General features: G+C 43.5%; 1 protein-coding gene and 1 long non-coding RNA gene across 3 annotated transcripts in view; one reads left to right on the forward strand and one right to left on the reverse strand.

Moving 5' to 3' along the window:
* SCAF8 (SR-related CTD associated factor 8) overlaps positions 1–5,330 on the reverse strand; it is a 156,685-nt gene extending 151,355 nt beyond the window's left edge. The window contains exon 1 of the mRNA XM_039528213.1: positions 5,194–5,330. The gene's annotated coding sequence lies outside the window, so the exon portion shown is untranslated. The remainder of the gene's footprint in view (positions 1–5,193) is intronic.
* LOC120399949 overlaps positions 3,712–25,926 on the forward strand; it is a 35,253-nt gene continuing 13,038 nt past the window's right edge. The window contains exons 1-2 of one of the 2 annotated variants that reach the window (XR_005595416.1): positions 3,712–3,856; positions 16,965–17,154. This is a non-coding gene — a long non-coding RNA (uncharacterized LOC120399949). Of the gene's footprint in view, positions 3,857–15,986; positions 16,121–16,964; positions 17,155–25,926 lie in introns of those variants that run through there. The other variant, XR_005595415.1, reaches the window with a different exon arrangement.

Consider the following 25,926-nt stretch of genomic DNA (forward strand, 5'->3'; position numbering starts at 1 on the left):
TTAAATGTTTATTCGAGTTACTCAAAAACAGGATGCTCGGAGGCACACACATCTCTCAAAAGGCAACCCCAGACATAAGCTGTGTCTCTCTTCTTATACACAAGTCCAGCTAGGTATTTAAATTTCTTGACAACAACAGCACATCATTTAACTTTTTTTCTAGTAACTTTAGGTGTTGGTTTGTTGGTTATTTTTTTATTTCCCCCCCCCTCCCTCCTCCCTCCTAAAAGAGAGAAGAGTGCCTCTTTTTACTATCTGCTGTGGTGCCAGTTACTGATAAGAAGCTTTTACACATTCCATTAGGACACAGACACAAAATAACTTTGGCTCATTCAGGCCTAGTATAGATGCCTGATGCCACCAACACCCACCTTGTCTTGCTAATATCCTGGGACTAACACAGCTACAACAGGACTACATATAATAAGAAAAACAGCTGCTAAGGATATATAGGAATGGTTAGACTGTTTATCATGGGAAGGACAACAGTGACATCTAGTGAATAATTCTATACTGAACAGAAGAGAGTTTTTGTGTCGTTTGAATTTATGAAACCTTTGAAAACCACTTATGTCAGTTTACTGACTAGGACAGAACAGAAGGAAAGGCTCTTTAGATGTTATCAGATTTTAGGTCTCCTTTCCTGAGAGGCAGAACCCAGTAACAATAGAATTCAAGCTTCTAACCCCCAACTTACAATTAGCTATGTACTGATGTAGACTTTAGACATATTGCAGACCAAATATTGCCTTCTGGTAGCTGCATGAGACACTCACTTATTTTATTGGGAGTTGCACATGCATAGACAGAATTTCATCATAAGCCTACTAGTGTTTCAGTTACTGGAAGTTTTCTTTATACAAACATGCAAATAGAGAAGTCGTGTAAGCTTAATTTCTCCTTTTACTTTCATTTAAATTGCAGACATTGTTAACATCAGAAATATTTAATGTTTAATGACAGTACATGGGCAAGCCACATGACCCTACAAAAAAATAACGGATATTCTTAGACAGTGTTGAAACAGTGTTCATGTAAAATGGATACATGGGGTCAGATCTTGTTCCTATGCAGAGGCAGCCACAAAGGAGCCATGGAAATTCTATGTAGGTCCCCTCCTGGAGGTTCTTCAGATTTTTTCCACTGGAGGGAAGGGTTGTACCACTATCTTCATATACAGGGAAAGCCAGAGATGCAGCCTACAGACCCTGTGAGGTCCAGACACATCTCAGGGGCTGCGGAGATCTGCCAGGGCCACCTGCATAAAGGTGTTGTGCCTCTACATGGGCTTTGGCCCCCCCCCCGCACCCTCCCCGGCAGCGGGGCAGGGAGTGGGACGAAGCCACTTCTGCCTGAGAGAGCCTGGCTGGGAGGCAGCGATGGCCTGCTCCCTGCTGGGTCTCAGCTGACAGAGACAGGAGCCGAGCATGCCAGGGGAGGAGGGGCTCGGCTCTCTCTGCCCCTGTCCCCAGCAGCAGGGCCTGGGTAGGGGGTGACCCACTGCCACCACAGCTGCCGGGGACAGGGGCCAAGTGAGCTGGAAACATGGCAGGGGGCAGAGGAGGCTCGCAAGGCCCCTGTCCCTGACTTCCTTGAAGCTGAACCCAGGCAGGGAGTGGGCTGCCACTGCCTCCCAACCAGGGTCTCTCAGGCAAAAGCAGATCCATCCCACACCCCGCCTGGCTGCTAGGGAAAGCAGCGAACATGCCAAGGGGGAGGCAAAGAAGGAGAAGGACACAGCCCCTCTCCCCCCTGCCACAGGTAATGTGGGGCAAGGAGAGCATGGCAGTGCAGGGTGAGGGGGGGGTGTCACGTGGCTTCCCCTTTAGATTGTGCTCCCTCAGTAGGGGGAGGCCTGAGTCGTCTAGTAAGAAACAATTCCTATCCCAGAGAATTTACACTAGGACTCTGATCTCAACTGAGGCCTCTGGAGGCTACTACAGTCATAATAATGAAACTGACTTATTGGTGAATCTTGAGGCTTCACTTTACATCAGTGAACCTTTTGAGGTGTGCTCATCTCTACTTTGTGCCCAACCTAATGCCGCATGACTGAGTTTCTACATGGATAGAGTGCATAATAACCAAGCATAAGATCTGTCAGTTCTAGCTACAGCATTTGCTGGTAAGGCCAGCTTTTGGGGGGAGGGGGGAGGATCTTTCATCTTACAGTCTGCTGGCACCAGCTTTAATTAAAGGAACCCAGACACTAATCATTACTGCTGATGCTATCTCAAAGTAAATGATATACCAAATACAACCAAAGAGACTGGAACTCACACAACACATACATCAAGAGTCACTGAATATTAAAAATAAAATAAAATAAAGCCTCGGTTAAAAAGCTAGGAGACTAAGTATATTAATGCAAGAAACAGTATAGTAAACATTATGAAAAAAAATGAGCAGACAACTGTAAAAAAAAAAAAAAAGCGTAACACAGATGTTTCACAGTTGCATGTTTCCCTAGTAGTAAAAAAAGGACAATAAAAGGTGACCAAATCTGCCCTGTGTAGCATGACCCGTATACATGAGTTAATTAGCGAGAGGCCAATTTCAGAAACCTGTGCAGCTGATCTAAGCTCTTTAGGGCAAGTATACGCTGAATAATTCCCCTCAAAACTCTTAATTTCTTTTGTTCAGAATCACATCATTCAGGAAACTGAAATAAACCTTTTTCTTTGAAAAAAATCAGTCATACTATGCTTTTCAGAGTGAAATTTGCTGTTTACATTTGTTTTTCAAAAGGCAAGTAGCTCAGCAGGATTAAGGCTTTTCATTGTGTATTTAGTTATTTTAGAATCATTATGGTAGCTTTTCAAGGTGTCCGATTACTGTATTAGGATTTTTGCTAAACTTTTGGTATAGAGAAGCATCTGAAGAAAAATTACTGAATGTATGTATTGAGTGTTTATACCACATTCATCGTCATCGTATCTGAGGGCCTGATTCTAGAAATACTAACACATTTGCATGGCTTTACTCCAGTGAGTAATGTCAATGAGGCTTCCTGTAAGCACAAACAACCATCCACCTTTGTGGATCCAACTGCAGGATCAGGCCCTGGGTGGCTGCAATGTTACTGATATTTCATTATTCCCACCACTTAGCCTCAAACTTGGTTATACAGAAGGCCTATTGAACATGGATCAGGAACACAAGAAAAACAGTGTATGATTGCCACTTAAGGACAAAGCTAAACTACTTTTTTATTGCTGCTGAACATAAAACAAATGAGTTCTGTTCATCCAGCAAGGAAGATACAAGTCAAATAGACACTGTTGTGTACTTTATTGCAAATTAAGTGCAGTGCTCAAACTCCTGGCAAGTTGCCAATGCAGCCCTTGTGCTGCAAAGTTTATCCACCAAAAGAGATGAGAATGACATCCTAACTGTGGCGGGGAGGCCACACATCATATGTTAGATACTCCTCATACTATAAAATCCTAAGGAGAAAAAAGAATGCAACTGTAGGGTGCCACTCATTACACAACTGGTTGCTTTCTCCACTTCCTTTCAGCCTCACACTATAAAAAGTGGAGGTCTGGGTACTCTTATCTTAGGGAAGAATATTTTCCTCTTAGAACCAGGTGAAACTAGCTGCAGTTGATTGTAATGCTAGACTCCATTTTAGGTCATGTGAGTGCTACTGGTCTACCTTCACATAACTCTTGCTAGTAGTGGGAATGCAATGCCATTAGCCATAAAGCATGGAAAAGTGGAGAGGACTATTGGCTGAATCAAAATAGAGCAACCATGAGAGTATAAAGTTAGTTCCCAGCTTCTGTGGAACATGGTCCAAAGTAGAATAACTTAATCTCAAATGGGCTAATAAATGTTAAAACTGCTCCTTAAGGTAAGATGACCCTGTAAAACTTGAACCAGAATTTTAGTTATTTTATGGGGTTTAAAATTAAAGTATCCTATTTTTGATATCTGCACTAGATTCCCTTTCTTGTCTCTTTCTCCCATTCTATTCTCTCATTCTGTGATGTGATATCCCTCTTTGATCATTCTGGTTATTTAGTTTTGGGTGTTTTTTTTTTTAAGTTACTCAAACATTATTACTGAGCCATAATTCTCCCTTATACAGCTCTTTATAAAAGAAAGAGATTTAGCAAATAACTTTAAAAAATAAGCTCACAGCTTCCTGGAGAAATCCTTCACTTACACCTTTGCTGATGTACACTCACTTTTGCCCTATTTTCTATCCCATAAGTGAGCAATCTTTTATATCCCCTGATGACTATAACAAGGTCCAACCAGATGGTAAAGGTAGGGGAAATGGTGGTGGGCGAAAGGGTGAATCATAGCTCTCTTTCCTCTGCTAAAGCAAAGGAGGAACTCCCACTCCTTTTTTTGTGATCATTCCTTCTCTTTTCAAGTCTACTTTCATCACTGGGCCCAGTTTCTCCAGAAAGAAGTATAGCTGCCCTCTCTTACTCCCAACAGGGCTCTGTCTCCCCACCTCTTCTGTTTTCCTATGCCTCACTAGCTCCTGCCCAGTCCCCGCTCCGGAGCCAGGGGAAGTAATGCCATTAGAATGATACTCGTACTGCCTAGTAAGTCAGTGCTGCACAGCCTGGAGAAGAGAGGCACCAGCACCTATAGTCACTTCCTCATGTAGCAGCTCACACCAGACACCCTTTTGATTTTTCTCTGATCCAAATCTGATGGCTTTGGTAGAGCACAGCCATAAAAACGGTCAGGACCACTGGCATAGAGGACAGTATGAGGTGGATATATGGTCCATGGTCTCAATGTAGAAGTTCTGCAGTGTGTAGATGTAAGGCTATGTTTTTAATTTGGGCAAGGAAACAAGAGGTAGAGCTAAGTCTGTTTGGGGTAACTTAATTTTGTATTTCCCTGTGGTAATTTGAAATGGTTGGGTTTGTTAAAGTATAACTTTAACCTATAGTTTCCTTCTCTCACAAATTTTTAGTGACTTTGTTCTTATTAGGATTTTTTCTGGTGTTTATGGATGCAGAGGCAAAATCTTATTCCAGCATGAAAATATTGCCTTGATATTTCATTAGCATGTTTTTCTGTTTGGTAACACAATATACATTTTTGGTCTAAAAAGTCCAACTAAATTTTCCATCTACAGCCTACCCCCAAATTCTACTATTTGAAACCCTATACTTTTAGTCTGTTCCTGGGCATATTTTATGTACCTGTAGAGGAGTCACTCACCAGCCAGCATGTTCACTTGTAGCTGGTTTCGCATGCAGGCTTTCTTCCAGGGGCACTCCCTGCTGATAGCCACTCTAGCTCTACTGCTGGTCCACTTCTCTCTGTGATTCAACCCTCCAGCCAGGTCACACACAGCTTCACCTCTCATAGGGTACTAATATCCCAAATAAGCAGCATCCAACACAATACTAGTCATTCATACAGTCTTCCACCCCTTTTGAACTATTCCTTATTGCCCCTCTTCTTTCAGAGGGGCAAGTTCCTGGATTTCTCCCTAGCAGGACTCAACCCCCACCCCCAAACAAAACCTAGGCTACTACTGTCCACCCTGGACTTGTGATTTTACTCCATTTGGGCTCTCCCAAATTCTCTGCTCCTTTTCTTGAACGCCGAAACACAAGGCTACCTCCTTGGAACCTTGCCCCTTTTCAAGTCCCACCATAGGGCTAGCTCCTCTTCCAGCAAGAGGGAACCCCTGCACCCCATCTCTCCTGGGTATCCATCCTCCTAGGTCTCTTTGCTTAGTCTGAATCCTCAACTCCAGTCTATTCCCAGGGCTACCTGCCTGTGGAGCAGATATCTCTGAAGCCCACTTAGAAAGTCTCCTTCACCCCTGCTACCTTTTCCTTTCAGGGTCACTCAGGTATTAACTCCCTCTTCAAGCTTCTTTCCCCATCTTAACTGAACTCTCAGCCTTTTGTGAAAACTCTTAGTTGGGTCCAATCATTATCCAAGGTCTCCTGATCCCCAGCCAATTAGGATCCAGCCAAGAGGGTAGCCGATCCTCACAGACAAGGCTAAGCCTTCCCTTAAAGGGCCAGCTAGCTTGTGACAAAACCCTGCCTATTGGGGTAGAAAATCGGCAGTATTTAGCTGTGCCTTTAGATATGTTAAGTTTTGTCATCTGTGGGTAATGGAAAACCTGGTGTTCATGAAGCTTGAGGGGAAAAATGTATTGACTTCAAAATTAATGCCAAATCTTACAAAAATCATCTAACACAGTGTTTCTCATTGGAAAAAAAACTATTAAAGTCTACATTTCTATGCAAAACTGTCGTTGACCTGATAGCATAAACCCAAAAGCTGAGGGTTCTATTGGCAGCATAGCCCAGACTTTATTTTACCTTGGGTAAGTCACTTAACCCCCATGGGCTTCCATATGCCCACCTGTGAAATGGTGGTAACACTTCTCTACTTCATGTTGTGAGTCTTAATTAACATTCCTAAAGCTCTTTGAAAATCATGGAACGTACTATTAGTGTGAATTCAGAGTCATAAAGTATAAGCCAGAAGGGACCACCAGATTATCTACTCTGATGTCCTGTATTTCACAGGCCACCAACACCACCCAGCACTAAACACAACAATGCAAATTAGACCAAAGTATTACAGCCCACAGGAGACTAGACTATTACATGCCATAGGGACAGAAGGAGGGACCAAGGTGCATCAATGCCCAAGGCCCCTGCAATGGCAGGGAACTAAGTGAGATATACCCAGATAATCCTAGCAAGTGACCCTGCACCCACATGCTGCAGAGGAAGGCAATTCTCTTCCCCCAGGTCACTTCCAATCTGACCTGTGGAAAAATTCCTTTCTGATTCCACGTATTGTGATCGTTTAGACCCTGAGCATGTGAACAAGAACCAGCCTGCCAGCCACCTGAGAGAGAATGCTTGGTGACACCTCAGAGCCACCTCACCCAGTATCCCATCTTCAGCTGTAGCCATCTCTGATGGTTCAGAGGAAGAAGGCCAAAACCCCACCACCAAAAAAACCAAAACCCCAACCTACCAACCAAACAACAGAATACATTACTTAAATATAGGTAAAATGTTAGCTATTCTCCAGTCATACAGTACTAGTACTTCTGGATAGAATTATTAAAAATGCTTGCTACTGGACTAGCAATCTCATGTGCCAGTTCTTTCAGTATTCTGGGATAGAAATTATCCAGGCCCCCTGATTTGGGCTCAGTAAGCTCTTTAAATTTTTCTTCCACCTCAGATGTGGTAATTTCCATTTCTAGTCTCTCAATTCCATCAGCCATTTTACCTTCATGCCCATGTTCCATATTATCATCTGTACTAAAACCTGAGGCAAAGTATTCATTGAGTTTTTGTGCCATGCCCAGATTATCTTTAGTCTCCTTCCCATCCATGCTGCATCCTTCCTCATCCTTCCTTATTCACTTTTTATTTTAAAAAAAACCCTTTTATTATTTTAATTGCTTTCAGAAGAGCTAATTCAGCTTGACTTTTAGCAATTCTCACTTATTCCTACATTTTCCAAAATCCATGATTTCTTTGCTGATCAATCCCTTTTTTCCACAACCTATAGGATCTTTACTTACTTCTAACAACCTTTTCGCAGTGGTTATTAATCTAGCTGGGTCTGGAACCTTTGGCTACAAATTGTTTCTCTTGCTTGGGATGCAAATTTCAGATACACCTCTACCCCACCATAATGCGGTTGTGAGGAGGCAAAAATCCCTACTGTGTTATAGCTGAAACCCCGTTATATCGGGGTAGGGGTGGCAGGACTCTGGCAGTGATTTAAAGGGCTCCAGTCGCTGCAGGGAGCCCCAGGCCCTTTAAATCGCTGGTGGAGCCCCGCTGCCACAGCCCTGGCGTAGGGGCGGCAGGGCTCCAGCAGGGATTTAAAGGGCCGAGGGCTCCCCACAGCAGCCGGAGCCCCAGGCCCTTTAAATCACCAGCAAACCCCGCTACCGCAGCCCTGGGGTAGCAGTGGCAGAGCTCTGGCAGTGATTTAAAGGGCTCCAGCTGCTGCGGGGAGCCCAGGCCCTTTAAATCGTCGGGGAGCCCCGCTGCTGCAGCCCCGAGGTAGCAGTGGCAGGGCTCCAGTGGGATTTAAAGGGCCCGGGGCTCCCTGCAGCAGCTGGAGCCCCGGGCCCGTTAAAGCGCCGCCGGAGCCCCGCAGCTACTGCGCTATACGCGAACCTGTGTTATATCGGGTCATGTTATAGCGGGGTAGAGGTGTAATTTTTGTATAGCTGATTTGAAGAAATTCCAAGCCTTCTCCATATTTAGGTCCTTGAGCTCTTCAGTCCAGTTGACTTTTTTAAACTAAGTTCCTTAATTTCCCAAAGTCTGCCTGTAGCAGGGAAGGCTATTTAGGTACTGGGGTTGTAGGGGGCAGCCCATGGTAGGTAGAGGCAGCAGGTCCAAACCCCCCTTGCCAGTGATGAATGAGTGAAAAATTTCTGTTAGATTACTTTTGTTTAAACAAAACCAAATGACTCAGTCAAAACTGGGTTTAAAAAAACCAAACAAACAAGCCACAACCTTAATAACAACTTGATGACTGCAGAGGAAAGAGAACCATTTATTTTTGGTCTTAATGAAATTCTTGTTAAACGTGACCACAGTTATAATCTTAGTCTGCCTGTGTACAAAACCCTCATTAAATGTGAATTTTAAGGCACATATTTCCAAAAACCCTACTTCCTTTTTATAGGAGATTTTATAAACAATATCCCCTTTAACCATGAAATGTTATTAGTGTCTTACCCTTTACAAATACTTAGCTTTTCAGTACAGGGAAATTCAGCCTTTGTACACCAGCTGATGAAATCCTAGCAGGAGAAAATAAAGCTAGAGCAGGGGCAGCAGAACATGGGGGTTGGGAGCAGGCTTTCTGGCCCCGCACTGCCTTCTGGCTTGGCTGGGGGAAGGACCTCAGAGGGAAGGAGTGAGGCCTTGGGGGCAGGAAGCCCTGGCTCCCCCACTTTTGGGAAGGCTTTGCCACCCCTGACGTAGAGTAAAAACTTTTTTTTTTTTAATCCATGGGAGACTGCAACTGAAAGCACAACTTTTGTTCTAGGACACAACTGGAGATAATATGCACATTTTTAACAGTGAGGATAGTTAAGCATTGGAGCAGCTTACTGAGGGATGCAACAAATTCAACATCATGTGGAGGCTTTAACACTATATATATTTCTGAAAGATAGGCTCTTGTTCAACCACAAATGTGGCTAAAAGTAGAAGTCATTGGGTGATAATTGATGACCTGTGTTATTTAGGAAGTCAGACTTCATGATTATAATAGTCCCTTCTGGCCTTAAAAATCTATGCATAGAATATATTTCAAACCTGCTTAGAGCAGTGGTTCCCAAACTTGTTTCGCTGCTTGTGCAGGGAAAGCCCTGGGCCGGTTTGTGTACCTGCCACGTTTGCAGGTTTGGCCGATCGCGGCTCCCAGTGGCCACGCTTCGCTGCTCCAGGCCAATGGGGGCTGTGGGAAGCAGCACGGGCCGAGGGACGTACTGGCTACCACTTCCAGCAGCTCCCATTGGCCTAGAGCAGCGAACCGCGGCCACCGGGAGCCGCCATCGGCCAAACCTGCGGACGCGGCAGGTACACAAACCAGCCCAGCCCACCAGGGGCTTTCCCTGCACAAGCGGCGGAAGAAGTTTGGGAACCACTGGCTTAGAGGGTTCAAGGCTCTTGCAGTAGGTCTCTCACAATAATGTGTACCACTGATGGCTATATACAAACATTAGAAATCTGGATGTTTAGGCAGCATTTTGGCATTCAGCACCATGTGACATGGTGAACACTTGCCACCATTTGTATTAATAGCTAGTGGCTAGATTTTCAAAATTATTTAGGCACTTAAAGATGCCTCGTGGGATTTTGAAAAGCACCTAAGTGGGTTAGCCACCTAGCGCGCGCGCGCACACACACACACACCTACCTATCCGCTTGAATTACAAACTCACTTCTATATTTTTGAGCTCTGCTTAGATTCATGTATTTCAAGGCCAGAAGGGACTAGTGTGAGGCTATAGGAATTAATTCAGGGAAGTCCTGTTTGAACTAAAGCATATTTTTTTACAAAAAACAACCAATCTTTATTTAAAAATTGCCAGTGATGGAGAATCCACCAGAGCCTTTGGTAAAATGTTTAAATGGTTAATTACTCACTGTGAAAAATTTGTATTGTACTTCCTGTCTGAATTTGTCTAGCTTCAGTTTCCAGCCATCAAGAGAGCTTAAGAATGATATATTTAAACACTCGGTATATTAGTTTTTCAGAAAGAAATATGGAGCACAGACCCTGCACCACTGAAAAAATTTAAAATTAAAAAAGTCAGTAGCAACATTCCCCTGGATTTAAATAATTGCAGCACTGAACTCCTAGTGAGACTTTAAAGTGTTTTGAATAATGCTTTTGGACACTTCTGCAGTATCTGTTTAACATACCAAATAAATGTTACAATAGGTCATCATTTCAGTCACTGATATGAAGGCAAAACTGATATTTTTCACTGACCCACCTTGTCTTTTATGAATTTATACACTGAACCTGAAAGGTTCCTCAGAGGAAATCCTGTTATGCCCTTATTTCCGTCTCAATTTCCCCGCATTAGAAAATACATCTTTTACTTCCAAATACCTCCCTGTACCATGTAAACATGGGTGAAGAGCTCTATCTTTCATGAAGTAACTGTTCTAAAAGATAGGCATAACTCCTGCTGATTTCAATCTTTAACATAATTATTGTGGTCAGCAGGAGAGTGTTAAACTTCACTGTTCATAATTTGATTTCCCACTTAAGAACATAAGTACATAAGAACAGACCAATCTAACCTAGTACCTTGTTTCCAACAGTGGCCAGTAGCAGAGCTTCAGGGGGAGTTTTGGAGAAAACCACCCCTTTCTTTCCCTCCCAGTTTCTGGCAGTCAGAGGTTTAGGGTCTCTCTGAGCATGGGATTATATCCCTGACCATCTTGGCTAATGGCCATTGAAGGATGTATCCTCTCTGAAATTATCTATTCTTTTTTTAATCCAGTTACACTTTTGGCCATCAAATATCTCATGGCAATGAGTTCCACAAGTTAAATTGTGAATTGTGTCGAAAAAAGTATTTCCTCTTGTTTGTATTAAACCAGCTGCCTATAAGTTTCATTGTGTGACCTCTGGCTTTTGTATTGTGGGAAAGGGTAAATAACACTTCTCTATTCCTTTATCTATTTGGATTGTAAATCTGAATTTCCTAAAATGCTCACCCGCATACCCTGAGAGAACCTTCTGCAATACAGAAATAAAATTTCCTCCAACTGCACATCCCTAGTTGTCACCTAACACCCCACACTGGAACCCATACTTGATGGGGACCCCATTCTGAAAGAAATCTTTCCTGAACCTCCTCTTCTGGCTTTAAAACAATCCTCCAGCCTCTCGAAGTTCATTGTCAGAAGCAAGCTGCCCACAGACCAGGACACACCAACTCAAAGTGTCAGCCCCGGTGGCTGACAGCCAGAGCCACACCATCCAGGGGTCACAGCTGTAGCCCCACCAAGCTGATACTTGGAGCCCTACTTGGAGCTGGGCAGCAGGGCTCTGGGTATCAGCCCTGGGTGGCAGGGCTCCGGCTGTCAGTGCCACACAGTACCCTAGACTGAAAGTTAAATTGGTGCAAACACTCATGATGACGTACAACAGAAGGAACTAGTGTGGACATGAAAAACCAATTTAATTATGTCAGTGGCTGTACATCAATGTAACTAACTCAATTTTAGTTTTGTAGTGTAGGCTTGCTCTGAGTAAGTTTCCCAGACCTGAAGAAGAGCTCTGTGTGGCTTGAAAGCGTATCTCTCTCACCAACAGAAGTTGGTCCAATTAAAGATATTACTTCACCCACCTTGTCTCTTTAAGTATTGTCTTGGCATTCAGCCCCAATGCAAAAGGCATACACCCCAACAGGATAAGAAAAAAAATTAAAAAAAAAAACTTCCTGTGTGCATCCAAGTCAGGGGGGGGCAGAAGGTGGATCAGAATCTCAGGTGCTAAATGCTAGTGTCAGGAAAACGCTGAAACATGCTTGTGTGTTCAAGAGAAGTAAGGTGGTTGCTAGCAGGAGTTTTCTCCCTTTGCTGGGAGGTCTATGCTGTCTTCACCTCTCAGGTTTTGTACTGTTCTGGCCTCTTTAACTCTTCAATATCCTCCTCCCTAACTATCCTAGGCCTCAGGAAAGAGAAATGCCTCTTCCTCAAAGAGCTTCAGTGCCCAGACTGTAGCTCTGTACTGTGTTTTTAACCTACTGTTGAACTTGTTACAGGTCCCCCTCTGTGCCCAATCCACACAGGATATGAATCTCTTACAGATCTAGTTACAAAGCTTTAGGTCAAACTATGCCATCTCATTAGGGTTTTAGCACTGGAGTTCCCCATTTCAAACACAGTGTGTCAGACAAGATGGCAGCAGTTACATAAGCGAGGGCTCGTCCAGGATTAAAGCTGCTGTTGCCTCAGACACCCCAGTTCCTAAACACCCCAGTCCTTATTTGAAGACCTGGGGAACTGCTTTGTGAAGTCAATGGAAAACTTCTTTACCATTTCAAGACTTCTGTCTTGATGGAGAAGCTAAGAGCCATCTGCTGGTATAGAAATGTTAAGATATTTTTACAGGGGTTTACTTAACAACAATTATATTTGATATTAATTATTTGAGTTGGTTTGGAAAATTTTGACAGACTAAATTTTTGAAAGCAAATGAAGATTTGTGTAGAATTTTTTCCCCTTGTTTTTCTGACCAGCACTATATATAATCCACTGCTTCCATTGACTGGTCACATTCTATCTAATTAACTCTTATGTGGGACCTCCAGGGTTTCTACACCACTGAAGTCAACACTGGTGACTCAGCCCTTCTACCACTCCTAACTCTGGGTGAAATCCACCTTAATGCAGAGGGCCAACAAAATGCCCTCCACGTCACTTAGGCATCTCTTTAGACCTACATGGAGGGCTCCACACTAGCAGCACAGACTAGGCCAGTATGAAAGAGGCTGTTTGACCGTAGCCTTATGGATCCAGTCACCCAATTACTCCACAGAGGGGACAGCTTTGACTTGCCCATAAACTGAAAAGTGAATTCACCCCAAATTTCCTCCCTATAGAGTTTCCTAGATGGACTCCAACTACTCAGGCCTTCTGAGGGAAGGGATGAATCTCACCCTTTGTGCCTATATAAAAATTCTGATGAATAACACTCACTTATCTGATAGAAAAGGGGAAGAACAGGACTGGATCTTGATATGCTGGAAAATCCATAATAGATGTAGAGATTGGTATGTGGGCGTGCACTAGTTTGCTTTCAGCCCCCCTCCCAGCCCCTACCTTCAAAACTGGATATGCTTTATTCTGCCACATGTTGCTATGTTATATCAAAGATATAAAAAGGTCTTCTGACATCACATGGCTAATCATGCCTTCCTGGTGAATAGGACCTGGCCTTTACGCCCTATCCTGAATATGCTATTGACTTGCTGATAGGAAGCCCTGTTGTGATAACATAGGAATGCATGATTCAGCAGTCACAGGAAAGGGATCCACAGCTGCCAATCCATCCATTTCTATGCAGCTGGAGCTGCCTTCACATTAGGGCGGGGTCTAGCATTGTTTTGTATTTAAATCTTTCCCTTTTTTTTCAAATGTCACACATTTTCCACACAATCAGTATTTAAAAAAACCCAATCCAACTGCACAATGGGAAGTCTGAAAGCATTAACTGCCTCTCAGCTGTGATAGCCACCAAATACAAAAAGACAAAGTGCTGTATTTGGAATGTCAAGACAATTTATAAAATTAGTCTTAGGAAGTTTGTGGGCTTCAGTTTCTGTCATTTTGGCCTACTGCAGAACTGTCACAGCCTCTAGGATGATCTAAACACAGTCCTACATAAGCAAAACCAAAATCCTTAATTTATTTTACTTAGATATGTTTTTTTATAAAAGAAGCTTTCTTTAGATTTGTCAAAAGAGACACCTATCCAAGGCTCTATGTAGTCCTGCTGTAAATTATGGAAACAAAGTAAAAAAGCCAGCAGAACACAGGGATAGAATTTTGTCAACAAGATTCCATTCCATTTGCTAATAAATGGTTTATGAATGAGTGCAGCACACTGTAAAATGCTTAACATGGCTATGAAAATATTTTTGCTATATTTGGGCAATGCACAATTAGCACCGTTTTTTTTTCACCCTTATCTGAATTAAGTAGAAAGAAATGGAATGCTCTGCTCCTGACTTGAGAACCCATTCAAAAGTAAAGTGTATGCTATACAATTAGCTGTTAAAATGATAGTATATGGCAGGCTGAGCACCTGTCCATTTTAGAATATAAGCCCTGTAAGCTAGCAACTGGTTTAAAAATGACTATTGCTAGAAAAGTGTGATGGCTGCAAAACCAAGACTTGGCCTAAGTGTGTTATAAAATAAATAGTTTCTGACCTAGGAACATATTAATTGCCACACAGACCAGTTGTCCGTCTAGTGTTTGCCAGTGGCCAGTATCTCCCTGCATCTTTCACACACAAAACTACATTCACTACTGTTTTCGGTTTTTAAAAAAATCCACATATTGAAAAGTTCCTAAAATTGGGTTCAAAGTGGCCTATTTTTGCTAATTAAATCAATGAAAAGCTCCTTTCCGTGTCTGTTCACAGAAAGGATTGCCCTCTTGATGAAGAAGCTCAGTCTTTCTATTCACTTGTTTTGGGCTGCATTCCCATTTTTGAAGGGCTTGAATAATCTCTTGTATCTGGTAATTTAACCATACTGTCTTTTTCTGGACTTCTAACTTCCTTTGCTGTTTAGGGGCATATATGCTTTTTGTGATTCTGTTATGTTATACTTAAAATAATTTGATTCAGTGTGGAGTCTATTTAACTTATTCACTTTTTAATTTAGGGTCCTTTTGACTAACTTCCTTATCTTTTCATAAAAGGGGAGGGAGGTGCTAGAACCCTGCATAAAGATGCAGAGTAATTTACACTGGCTTATACAAGCAAGGGGATGTGGCAGATTGAAGTCTCTGAGATACAAGGAACTAGAGTCTGGCAGAGACCGAGGAGCTCATGCAGGGGAAAATCTAGGAACAGCCATACTTGGGGGGAAAAGCGTAGGCTGATTATATTTTGTTATTTATGATGACAATGAAAGCAAATCACAAGTTCTGGGACCAGATTCTGACCATAAATAGCATCAGAGAATTCCCTGGTGGAAGGCTACTCTTTGCTGTGTAAAGCTGGTAGAGGTGGCTCTTAGGCCAGCTACCCCAGTATAGGGAGTATGCCAACATAGGGAGAGAGCATTTTGATATGCGGTGTGGCAGTGCAAAGATCTACTCCACCATGCCACCTCTTCACTGATAAAAGTTACAGCAACCCATGGGCTGCTCTAACTCATGTTGGGGTGGGGCTGAATCAGAGTGCCATTACCCCTTCCTTGCCCCCTTTGCTGAGCAGAGCTCAGCCACAGGAAAGAATTTGATTCATATATCCAAATAAGTCTGAATTTCCAACAGTATGACCTCTAGGGAAGATATGACCAGCTTCAGAAAGCATCATTTTCATTTAGTTTGGGCTTTTTGTTATGATCTCCACAGGGATTGTGCTTGGGGTCATTCATATAGTCTCACATCCCATCATAGACCTGCTTCTCCCCTGCCCTGTGCTTTGGATAGTCATTTACATCTCTGCAAAATGGTTGTAAATGCTAGCAGATTAGAATAGAAATGATTTTGCACTCACTCTAGACAGGTATAAATAGTTTCTCAAAGTGTGAGGCAGTGAACAATCAGGCCCTCCGTCTCCATTTTAATCTGGCAAAACTCATCCCTGATAGACCCTGGTATAATTTCAAAACTGCTCCCAGGTGAAATTAGGGGTGGGGTTGCCAAATCTATTTGCACAAGGGAAGAGTTTACAATCAGTTTATTTGTACTCATTCAACACCCTCAGTCCTGGACACTAGGTGGCAGTACTAGCACTGTCACACAACACCACCAAACACCAACCCAGCTTAAAAAAAGCTCTGTTGCTGAAACAGCTCTTAAAATTTGATAGTGCTTACGATAATTGGTGCCTTGCAATAAAAAGGCACACAAATGCAGCCCTGGTGAGTCATTTACATACTTTATACATTTTTTAATGGGAAACCCTATTTTTCTTTTTGTTTCTGCTCCTCACACTAATTACAGAGGGAGGGGGAATGGAGTGGAAGTACAGCAATGTTTTAATGGCCCCAATGATGTAGTAACACTTAGGTTAGTATTGAAATATGGTTGTGAATTGTTAGAGTACTGTGCCATCCTTTCATAATCTCAGGTTTGCAGGGTCTAGCCTCCCTTAGAAGCTGATTTTGGATCTGTTGAAGCCTGTCAGTTGCATTCCTCAGATTGCCTAGAGTGGGTTTGAGTGTGCTGCCTATGCAGGGACCAATGCTTAAAGTGCTCTGAAAAAAGTGTAAGTGGGGTCTATCATCACGTGCCCAACCCCCAAATCAATCCTGTCCCCCCCAGCTCCCATCAATTCTGCCATGTCCAGTCCCCATCAGTTCTCCTCCCCTCCTAGCCTCACTCTGATCCTCCTTCAGCTTCTGGGGTTCTTTCCCCCCCCCTTTCAGGCCCAGTATGGGGACTTCAGGGAGATCCCTTCTCCTCCTTCCCAGACTAGGTGTTGTAGGGAGGAGGAGGGAGAGCACAGGAACTGTCCCTGTTATTCGCAGGAGGGAGGAGGAGGTGGAGTTGCCCTGAGCTGCCGTGCTCTTTCTGCCTCTTCCTTCCCCATCCCCTTCTGGGAGAATGATGAGAGCTCCTGAGCAGAGGGGGCTCTGCCCGGTTCCTGCAGTAGCTCTAATTGTCCATTCTTCCCCAGGAGACAGATAGGTGGGGAAAGCAGCCAATGAGAAGGGATTTTCCCCAGGCCGTGCTCCTCCTCAGTGACCTTGTTTTGCTATTTAGAAATTGTATTTCCTGGATCTGTGACCCATTACTACCTGGCACCCTTTAAGCATTGGCTGGGACAGAGAAGAAAAGAGTCTGAGAATCAATCCCAGGACTCTCACATGACCATGAAGGCTGTTACCACAGGGTGACTGCCATGGCCCTTGACTTCCATATCTTGGCCATGCCCCAGTTCTGATGCACGTAGGTATGTATGGAAACTAGTATTAGTGTTTTTTCTGTGTACTTCAACTTTAAATTTCTAGCAGCCTGTTGTCTGCTGGAGGCAGCTGCTATTTTGAATTCTATTTCAGATGCAGCCCATTACTGGAGAGGTACACATTATGCTTTCTCATGTTCTCTTATTTTGATGCTTTTCCCTTAATCCAAAGTAAGTCATTTGGACTGAACTACAGGGTTGCTCTTTTTATATGGCACATTACATTTGTTAGATTCTATTTTGTTCCGTTGCCATGCACAAGTTATCTTTTTGGTTATTTTTCAATCAGTATTGATGAGGGTAAGATGGTTATTCAGTTGTCATACAACTTACTCTCTGGACCTTCTCATTGTGCGTGGTTTTGTAACTTATTGGAGAGCTACTGAGGCTCAGATACTACCAATGATATGAATCTGTTTGCTGAAGGTCATCTACCATATCCTGTTTAAAGAAAACACTTGATAATTAAAAGTGTATTTATTATAACCAAAAAGTTTAATTAATATTCATCCCGACTCTAAACATTCCCTGCTGACCTGGTGAAGATGAGCAATAATGGTCCAGCTTCAGCACTGTCTTTGAACAATTACAAATATTTTTTAATACATTTAATTGTCTTATCTAGTCACCTTGTGGCTCTGATGCTGCTTTTTCATACATTTAGACTTCTTTCAGGAAGCTCTTTCCATTCTTCTCTTGCTGGACACTTTATCTGCTTTTGACATTGTATTGAACATATCCTCTATGTTTAGACTTCAGTTAGGGGGTCAGTTTTTGCATTTGTTAAAGTCGATCATTCTTTAGTGTATTAAGGGTTTTTTTCCCACTGAACAAGAATTAAAAATCCATACCCCGGAGTGGCATAGTGAAGCCGACCTAAGTCCCAGTGGAGTTAGCACTAGGTTAACAGAAAAATTCTTTCCATTGACCTAGCTACCACCTCTCAGGGATGTGGATTATTTACGCTCATGGGAGAACCCCTGCCGTTAGCATAGGTAGTGTCTATACTGAAGCACTACAGCAGTGCAACTGCAGCATTCCAAGTGTAGACAAGTCATGAGAGACTGTTACATAAGTCTTGTTTCTTGTAGTTTAGACTCCTTGTTAGCATTTTTGGCACACAGGAATACCCCATCACAGGGGTGCCAAAACAGTCCAACGCAGGGACTGGTGGGACAAAGGACCAAAACCCCTGCTAGCAATGAAAGGAGATGCCTCCAAGAGGAGATGTCCAACAATCAGAGAAAGCAGGCAGCAGAGTGTGATAGGTCATCCAATTACCTACTGGCTCCGTAGACAGGCATTCTTGTGAGGATCCCACCATTAGAGAGACACCAGAAGGACTAAAGGAGTCTTGTGGGGTGTACTGGTACCCAGCGCATATGAGATGACTTCACAGGAGGGACAAGTGATCTGAAGGAATAGGAGACATTTATGAGCTAGCAGCCACAACAACCAGAGAAAGCTTACACAGATCATCACAGAATGGAGAACCATCCAGAGGCCAACCCCACAGGGAGGAAGGAGACTCCTCAGAGAGGTGACAGGGAGACAGAGATAAGTCACGCCCAGTGTGGTGGACCTCTGAAGATACCAAACTATCTCAAAACCTATGTAGCCAATTGAGTCCATGATCAAGATAAGATTCCAACTTGGATATAGGCTATCAACCTCTAGCTGAAGGGGCACAAGGTGGGCATCAACTATTTGTTCTTAATGTTTCTATTAAAATGTTTGTATCCTGATCAGTGGAACTGGAGCCAAAAGGCCTGTGTTCACTGAAGGAAAACCAGTGGAACAGGGACATGGTGGGGAATAAGGCTGGAAGCAACTTAGCCACATGGACAGAGCACTGTGCAGGACTTAATGAAGTTCCACTTGTTCAACTTAACCTGCATTCAGCATCATTCTTTGTGACTGAAACAAGAAGGAATTATTTAGAATATATGTCCCAGACACCTGTAAAAAGAGTTTTTTTCCCATCTATTTAATACCAAGGGAAATGAAGTCTGCAATGCATGTAACAAAAACTGTACACTTTGTGGACTGTAAATAGTTTTAACCTTTGGACTCAAAATATGGAGAAAGTATGAAGGATCATGAAAAGAGAATGGAAGGAAAGGGGATGGAGTAAATGTCAACAGTCAAATGGTAACAGACTCTTAAATTAACTAAACTGTTTGAATTTTTTTTATTTGATCTGTCCAATATACAATAAATCCAACATAGCTTCTTAAATTAATGAGTGTTTGGAGCAGGAGTCATGCCTAGGGGTTAGACCAGCAACCAGGGCCCAGGGTCAGAGCTGGAGTCAGGGGCCAGATGCCAGAGCCAGGAGTTGGAGCCCACATCAGAACTGGAGATCAGAGATCAGAGCCAAGGGTTAGAGTCAGAAATTGGAACTGAGGGTCAGAGCCAGGATACCTGGAGTGAGGGAAGGTAGAAGAGGACGAGGGGCAAGGTAGGAGCTGTAACAGTCATGGGTAAATGCTTTGAGCAGTCACTGAAGTGCTGCTGCTGCTGACTGTTCCAACCAGTCAGGCAGCCTACTGTGCTCATTAGGTTGTCTGCAGAGTGGCTGTATTGCAAGCCCTGATTCCTGACACTGTGACTAGGATACATTTCACAGGCAGCTGCCTATACATCTTATAGTGTCTCATCACTGCTGTTTCACTAGCACAGTAGACACAAATCTCCGAGTGTTTCTGGTCCCACAACTAGGGTGTGTTCTTAAGACTTCAGGACCCTATGTACAGAACTGCAGGTGCCATAAAGCGCACACTTATTTGCTGCTGTTGAATAAAGCTTTTGATCCTAGGCTATCATATTTTCCTTTGAACATACAGCCCAGAGAGAGAATGCCTTGCTTTTTAAGACTCCTGAAAGGCTCTCTTTTACAGAAACACAGAATGCCCACTTCATACCCTAGATCACAGTCTTGCTGGAATAGACTTCTTTTCTTTTTTTAAAAAAGGTCTGCTGGTCTAAACTTGTAGTACTAGGGAATGGCAAAACATCCCCTTTGTTTTGATAGGGTAAATGATTACTACTCAAATCTATATCTCCATTTTCCAGGATGTAGCTATAGAGGGTTGCTCTGGAACTTCCAGCCCATCCCCCATTCTTTCCCATGTTACCCCCAAAGGCTATTCATCACAATAAGCCTCACTACATCTGAAGGGTGGATACCATTCTACATCCCTTATATCCAAGTTAACAAAGCACATCTGCCTCAATGGGTGCATCTACACTAGGAAACTTTGTATCTGTTTCCCAGAAATGATTGGACTGCCCCCATATGAGCAGATTTGGCAGGTTTTCATAGCATAGTAGTAAAAAGAGACAGAAGCAGAATTAGACAGTATGATGGAAGAAGTGCTGGCAGCAGGTCACCCTCTCCAGCGCTGCAAATTGCGGCGCTGCAAAGCGCCAGTGTGGTCAAAGCCCCAGCGCTGGGAGCGCGGCTCCCAGCGCTGTATGTTATTCCCCACAGGGAGGTGGAGTATGGACAGCGCTGGGAGAGCTCTCTCCCAGCGCTGGCGCTTTGACTACACTTAGCGCTTCAAAGCGCTGCCGCGGCAGCGCTACCGCGGCAGCGCTTTGAAGTGCTAAGTGTAGCCACAGCCAGTCTTTTCTGTATCTCACCATTTTTCCAGATTAGGACTCTCCTTCCATCTAGCCAGGATATGTCTGGATTCCCTCTGACTCCTTGACATCCGTTCATGACCCTAAAGTTGAGAATGCAAATACAAGAGCATTGGTGGGGGAATTTCAGAAACCCCTCCATGTAGACACAGCCTCATTATGCTTGACTGTAGCCAGTGAGAGGAATAACCTGGGTTATCAGGGGGATATGTGTATGCTTCTGGGAGTAAAGCTGGCAAACAATTGCCAGGAAGAAAAGCATGAAAAAGATGGACAGTGTGAATGATATGATATACAGAATTGTTTCCTCTTTGAGGGAATCTCAAGTGTCCTGTGACAGTGTCTGAGTGGAACTGATGGGACTGCTCAGAAGGTTCAAATCCCATAATTATACTGGAAACCTGCTCAAAAGACAGAGATGGTGCACACATTACAGACATGGCTGCAAGGAGGATTCTGGGCCTACACAGAAAAGTTTTCCGCCCCCAGTGATAAAGCAATCTGAAACAGTTCTAAGGGGAGCTCTTTGCGTGAATGGAAAGTTTAACAGAATTCTCTGATGGTCATAGTCAATCAAGGTGGATTCTTTTAAGAGCTTAGATCATTATGGGTAATAATCAGGGGGTTCTGAGAAGTTGACCTAGTGCTGAGTAAACAGCTTTTCTCTGCTTGTTTCCATTGCAGCAAGTGCCACTTAGAATGTAATATAGTGGGCTGAAATCAAAAGGGAAGCAGCTCGGAGTGCAATGACTCCTCCAGCAGAGCATGGAATGGCCTCTCAACAGAGAAGCCAGGGACTGTGCCAGTTTCTTTCCCACAGCTTTGTCAATGAACTTCAATCATGGTCTGCAACATCCCTGCTGTTCCCAGTCCAAGGTCCCTTTTCTGTGCATAAGTGGTCCACCATGTCGAATAGGTGGATGGGTTTCTAATGCCTCATATAACCAGGCTAGTTTACATGGTACTACACAGTACCAGAAGATCAAAGATAGAAAAGTTTTTTTATTATTATTATTTTTTTATTTCTGGCAGGGATTTTCATGAACAGTGAAAGCTGTGTAGGCACCAAAGAAAAGAAGCCAGTTGAAACATAGCTTCTTGTCTCTGTGGCATAATTAACGTCACAGTTGTACAGTCTCAGAAAGCCAGAAGCCTGGAACTGTGCCTCTCTGTGGTTACATGTTTGGGCGCATGGTACTAGCAAGCAGTAACTGTTTGAAACTTAGAGAGGTAAGAGAACAGGGACATTTTCCTGGGAGACAAGTAAACAGCAGATGTAAATGGCCCTTGTTCCAAGCGGCCCTGAGATCACCATATTTATCCTATTATTATTATTACTTATCTGGATTTTCTGAAATTGGAACCCCATTGTGCTAGGTGTTGTGCAGATACAATTGATAGAGACAGTCTCTGCCCTGAAGAGTTTACAGTCTAAGCAGAAGAGACAGACAAAGGATGAGATGTGGGAAAAAGATGCACAGAGTTGAAGTGACTTGCTCAAGGTCACACAGGAGGTCAGTGACCAAGCCAGGAATCTATCTGGGGCCTTATTCTGGGCCTTAGAAGTATATCTAAGCAGGCACCTGATCTCACAAAGGCAATTTCCCCAAGGACTTCTAGATAAATAAAGGAATATTATGGACGTCCGGTGTTGGGACTCGGCCCTCTCAGGCGCACCTGGGACCCAGGGCGCCTCACTACAGACAGCAAGTAGGTCAGGGTCCAGACCCTTCAGCAGGGGTTGAGCGAACAAATAGTCTATAAGCCCAGGCCTTGGGTCAGGGCGGGGCAATCAGCAGTTTAGAGCTCAGACCCTTCAGCGGGGGTTGAGCAAACAAATAGTTTATAAGAAAAACCTCCTCAGGCCAGTGAGAAGGGAAGTCTGCCACCCGTGGAAGGGTGGCAGGGGGGACGCAGGCCCTCCCACTCCACTGCGTCCCAGCCCGGGGCCCTAACAGTGGCAGGCAGGCAGTCTGCTGCTGGGTCAATGGGGATCCTGGCCGCAACACACTGACATTGGTTCGGGGTCCCCTGGAGCCAGATTAGTGTCGGCTACCCCCGGGCCACTTCCAATCTCCCCCTCTCTGGGTACCTGTGTCTCACCGGCGTCCTCCAGACCATGGGTTCCTCAGGATACTGGGCAGACAAAAGACTACACACACACAGAGTATAAGTTTTAAACAAACAATTTAATGCTGTACACAGCAATGATGATTCTGAAACTTGGTTGAGGTGGTGAAGTCAGAGGGTGCGATATTTCCCAGGGAATGCCCTACTGCTAAATGATGAGCTAGCACTCGGCTGAGCCCTCAAGGGTTAACACATTGTTGTTAATTTAGCCTCACACTCTACAAGGCGGAACGAATGGAGGGAGGGGAGACAGCATGGGAGACAGAGAGACACATCCTCTGTGTGTGAGAGCGAGAGAGAGATGCGCATTTCCCCTTTAAGTTAATCAGCAAGCTGAGATGCAGCAAGCTCCCTCTGTCCTGAGCCCTGTTGTGTGTGTCCCCTGCTCTATGGAGATGGGCTAAGTGGGGTGCAGGAGCAGGGGGGAGGGGGACATCCTGACATTAGCCCCCTTCTCCCTCTCCTCCCCCCGCACAGCAAGCAGGAGGCTCCTGGGAGTAGCTCCAAGGCAAAGGGCAGGAGCAGCACATGACAGTGGGGGAAGGGACAGGTGAACTGTCAGCAATTGATAGCCTGCTGGGCAGTTGCTGCACAGGGAACTTAGGGGGGCTGCTGGTCCACTCTGGTTCCAAGCCCCCACCAGCCAGCTGCAACAGGCTGCTCTTCCTGCAAGCAGTGGACAAAGCAGGTGGCTGCCAAACAACATCATAAGGGAGCACTGCACAACTTAAAACGAGCATGTTCCCTAATTGATCAGCAATGTAACAACGAAACAATGTTAACCGGGATGACTTTAAGCGAGGAGTTACTTGAGGTCTTCATAAAGAGGTATTTTTATACCAAGGATGAAACTTATTAGTAATGGCCAAATCTCAAAAAGTTCAGGCAGCAAAGCATCCCAAAGGTTTAATGCTTATCCATGGTTTCTTCCATCCATGTGAACCTCTTGTATCTCAATTTTGGCCTTTGTTTTTGAAAAACAGGCCTTCTCCTAAGATTTCTGGGGCTTCCTACTTCCAATCAGCCTGACTATACTAGGAGAGCAACTTATCTGATGATATATTACACTACTTCTGTTTCCAGGGCTAAAGTCCTGATCTTGCTCCACTAAAGTCAATAGCAAAGCTCCTACTGTCTTCAGTGGGGCAGGATCAGGCTCTTGGATTGCAGAGGGACATAACATTAAAAGTAATTGGGTGGCGTGGATGGAATAGTTAGCAGAACTTTTTTGAACCTCATTAAAGAACTTTTGAGTGAGGGTTCAAGAGGGTGAGTGGCTTTTTCCTTTTGCCAAATTAGTTTCTCCTTCCCTAGTTTTAACTGGGTATAGCACTAAAATACACTAGTGTTTTATTTAGGTGGAGCAGAAGAGGAGTTTTTGTAATGTCCTTCCTCCTGGTATATTGCCAACTCTATGACAAATGGAGAGAGAACAACATGAGAATATACAGGAACCTTTATCTGACCTTACTTCAGTATGCTCAGGATTATAGACTGTACTTAATGGCTATGATTCAAGATTACAGATGTTGACACTTTCCTGGTAAGGGGACCCCTCATGACTTTTGAAAATACCCCTGCATCACAGCAGCCTGAATTACAGCCAGCATCCGAGGAGCTTTGTGGGCATCCAAGGAGCTTTGTGGGCACAATGTCTACTGTGGTGTCACTCCCATGATTAAATTAAAACTTAGTGTTACTGAAGGCAACTTCTCTGAGGGACCTCTGCATTGGAAAAGGGAATGATAATATGAAATGAGCTTCCAGTGAATAGATTAAATAAAATATGACATTATTCATGTATTATATTAAAGAAATAGTCTTCTAGAATATGACGACATATTATTATGTGAGCTCCAAAATAACTTTGTAATGATTCGAGGTGGGAGGCATGGAATTTTCTGGAGCATTGTTTTGTTGCCTTTTTTTAAGGTAGGATTAATTTCCTATTCAGTGTCACCTACAGGTATGTACTTTGCCATTCTTGTCTGTTGTTATGTTTGTTTCTTTGTTAAATGCCAATTTTGAACTTGTACTATGTCATACGACAACTGTCATTGAATCATGTGTCCAGTTTTGAAATAATAGCAGAACATTCACCATAATCTCCCTTCATAAAAACACCCAAACATAAAGAGCTATGTGTGTCTTCCAGATGATGGTTTCTGTATTATGTAAATACATCAAAGGTCATAAAATGTACAGTGGTAACTTTAGCTTCTGCATTTCAGCCTCTACTAACCACATCTGACCCAATGTACACATGAAAATGGTGAATCATCGTCATTGGCTTTGACAGTGAGGAAAGAACTAATGTGTTGATCATCTCTGTACAGAAAGAGATCTGTTCCCAGTTAGTTGTTTTTTTTTACATTTCCCTTTGTTTTGTCAGTGCTGCAAACATTCATAGTTTTCTGCTGAGTGCTTTGTTTGTATGGTTGAAGTACTCTTTAATTACCTGTGATTGGATTGTTTTACCCTTCTGCTTTTAAACCAGAGTTCACATGCTGTATGTAGTCAAAAACTCTTCCCTTCCTGGTGCTTGATTTAAGCAGTAAAGAAATTAATAATAGAAAAACATAGGGTCTGATTCTAATTTACATTGAAGTCACTTTACACCACTTTGGCATGTAAATGTATACTGAGTTTAAATATATTTTTTGCTCCCTGTAAGGGTCCTTTAAATTGATATACTAGGGTTCCTTTAAAACTGTAAAATGTCCTTAGTGTGAATTAGAATCAGGCCATAAAATTCAGCACCTGAGGGCATGTCTACACTTACCTCTGGAGCGATCGACCCCCAGGGGTTGATTTATTATGTCTAGTGAAGAAGTGATAAATTGACTGTTGAGTGCTCTCCCGTTGACTCCGATACTCCGCTGGAGCGAGAAGCATAGGCGGAGTTGACGGGGGAGCGTCATCAGTCGACCTACCGCAGTGAAGACACTGCAGTAAGTGGATCTAAGTATGTTGACTTCAGCTACG

This window comes from Mauremys reevesii, linkage group 3, assembly GCF_016161935.1.
Source record: "Mauremys reevesii isolate NIE-2019 linkage group 3, ASM1616193v1, whole genome shotgun sequence".
Lineage (NCBI taxonomy): Eukaryota > Metazoa > Chordata > Testudines > Geoemydidae > Mauremys > Mauremys reevesii.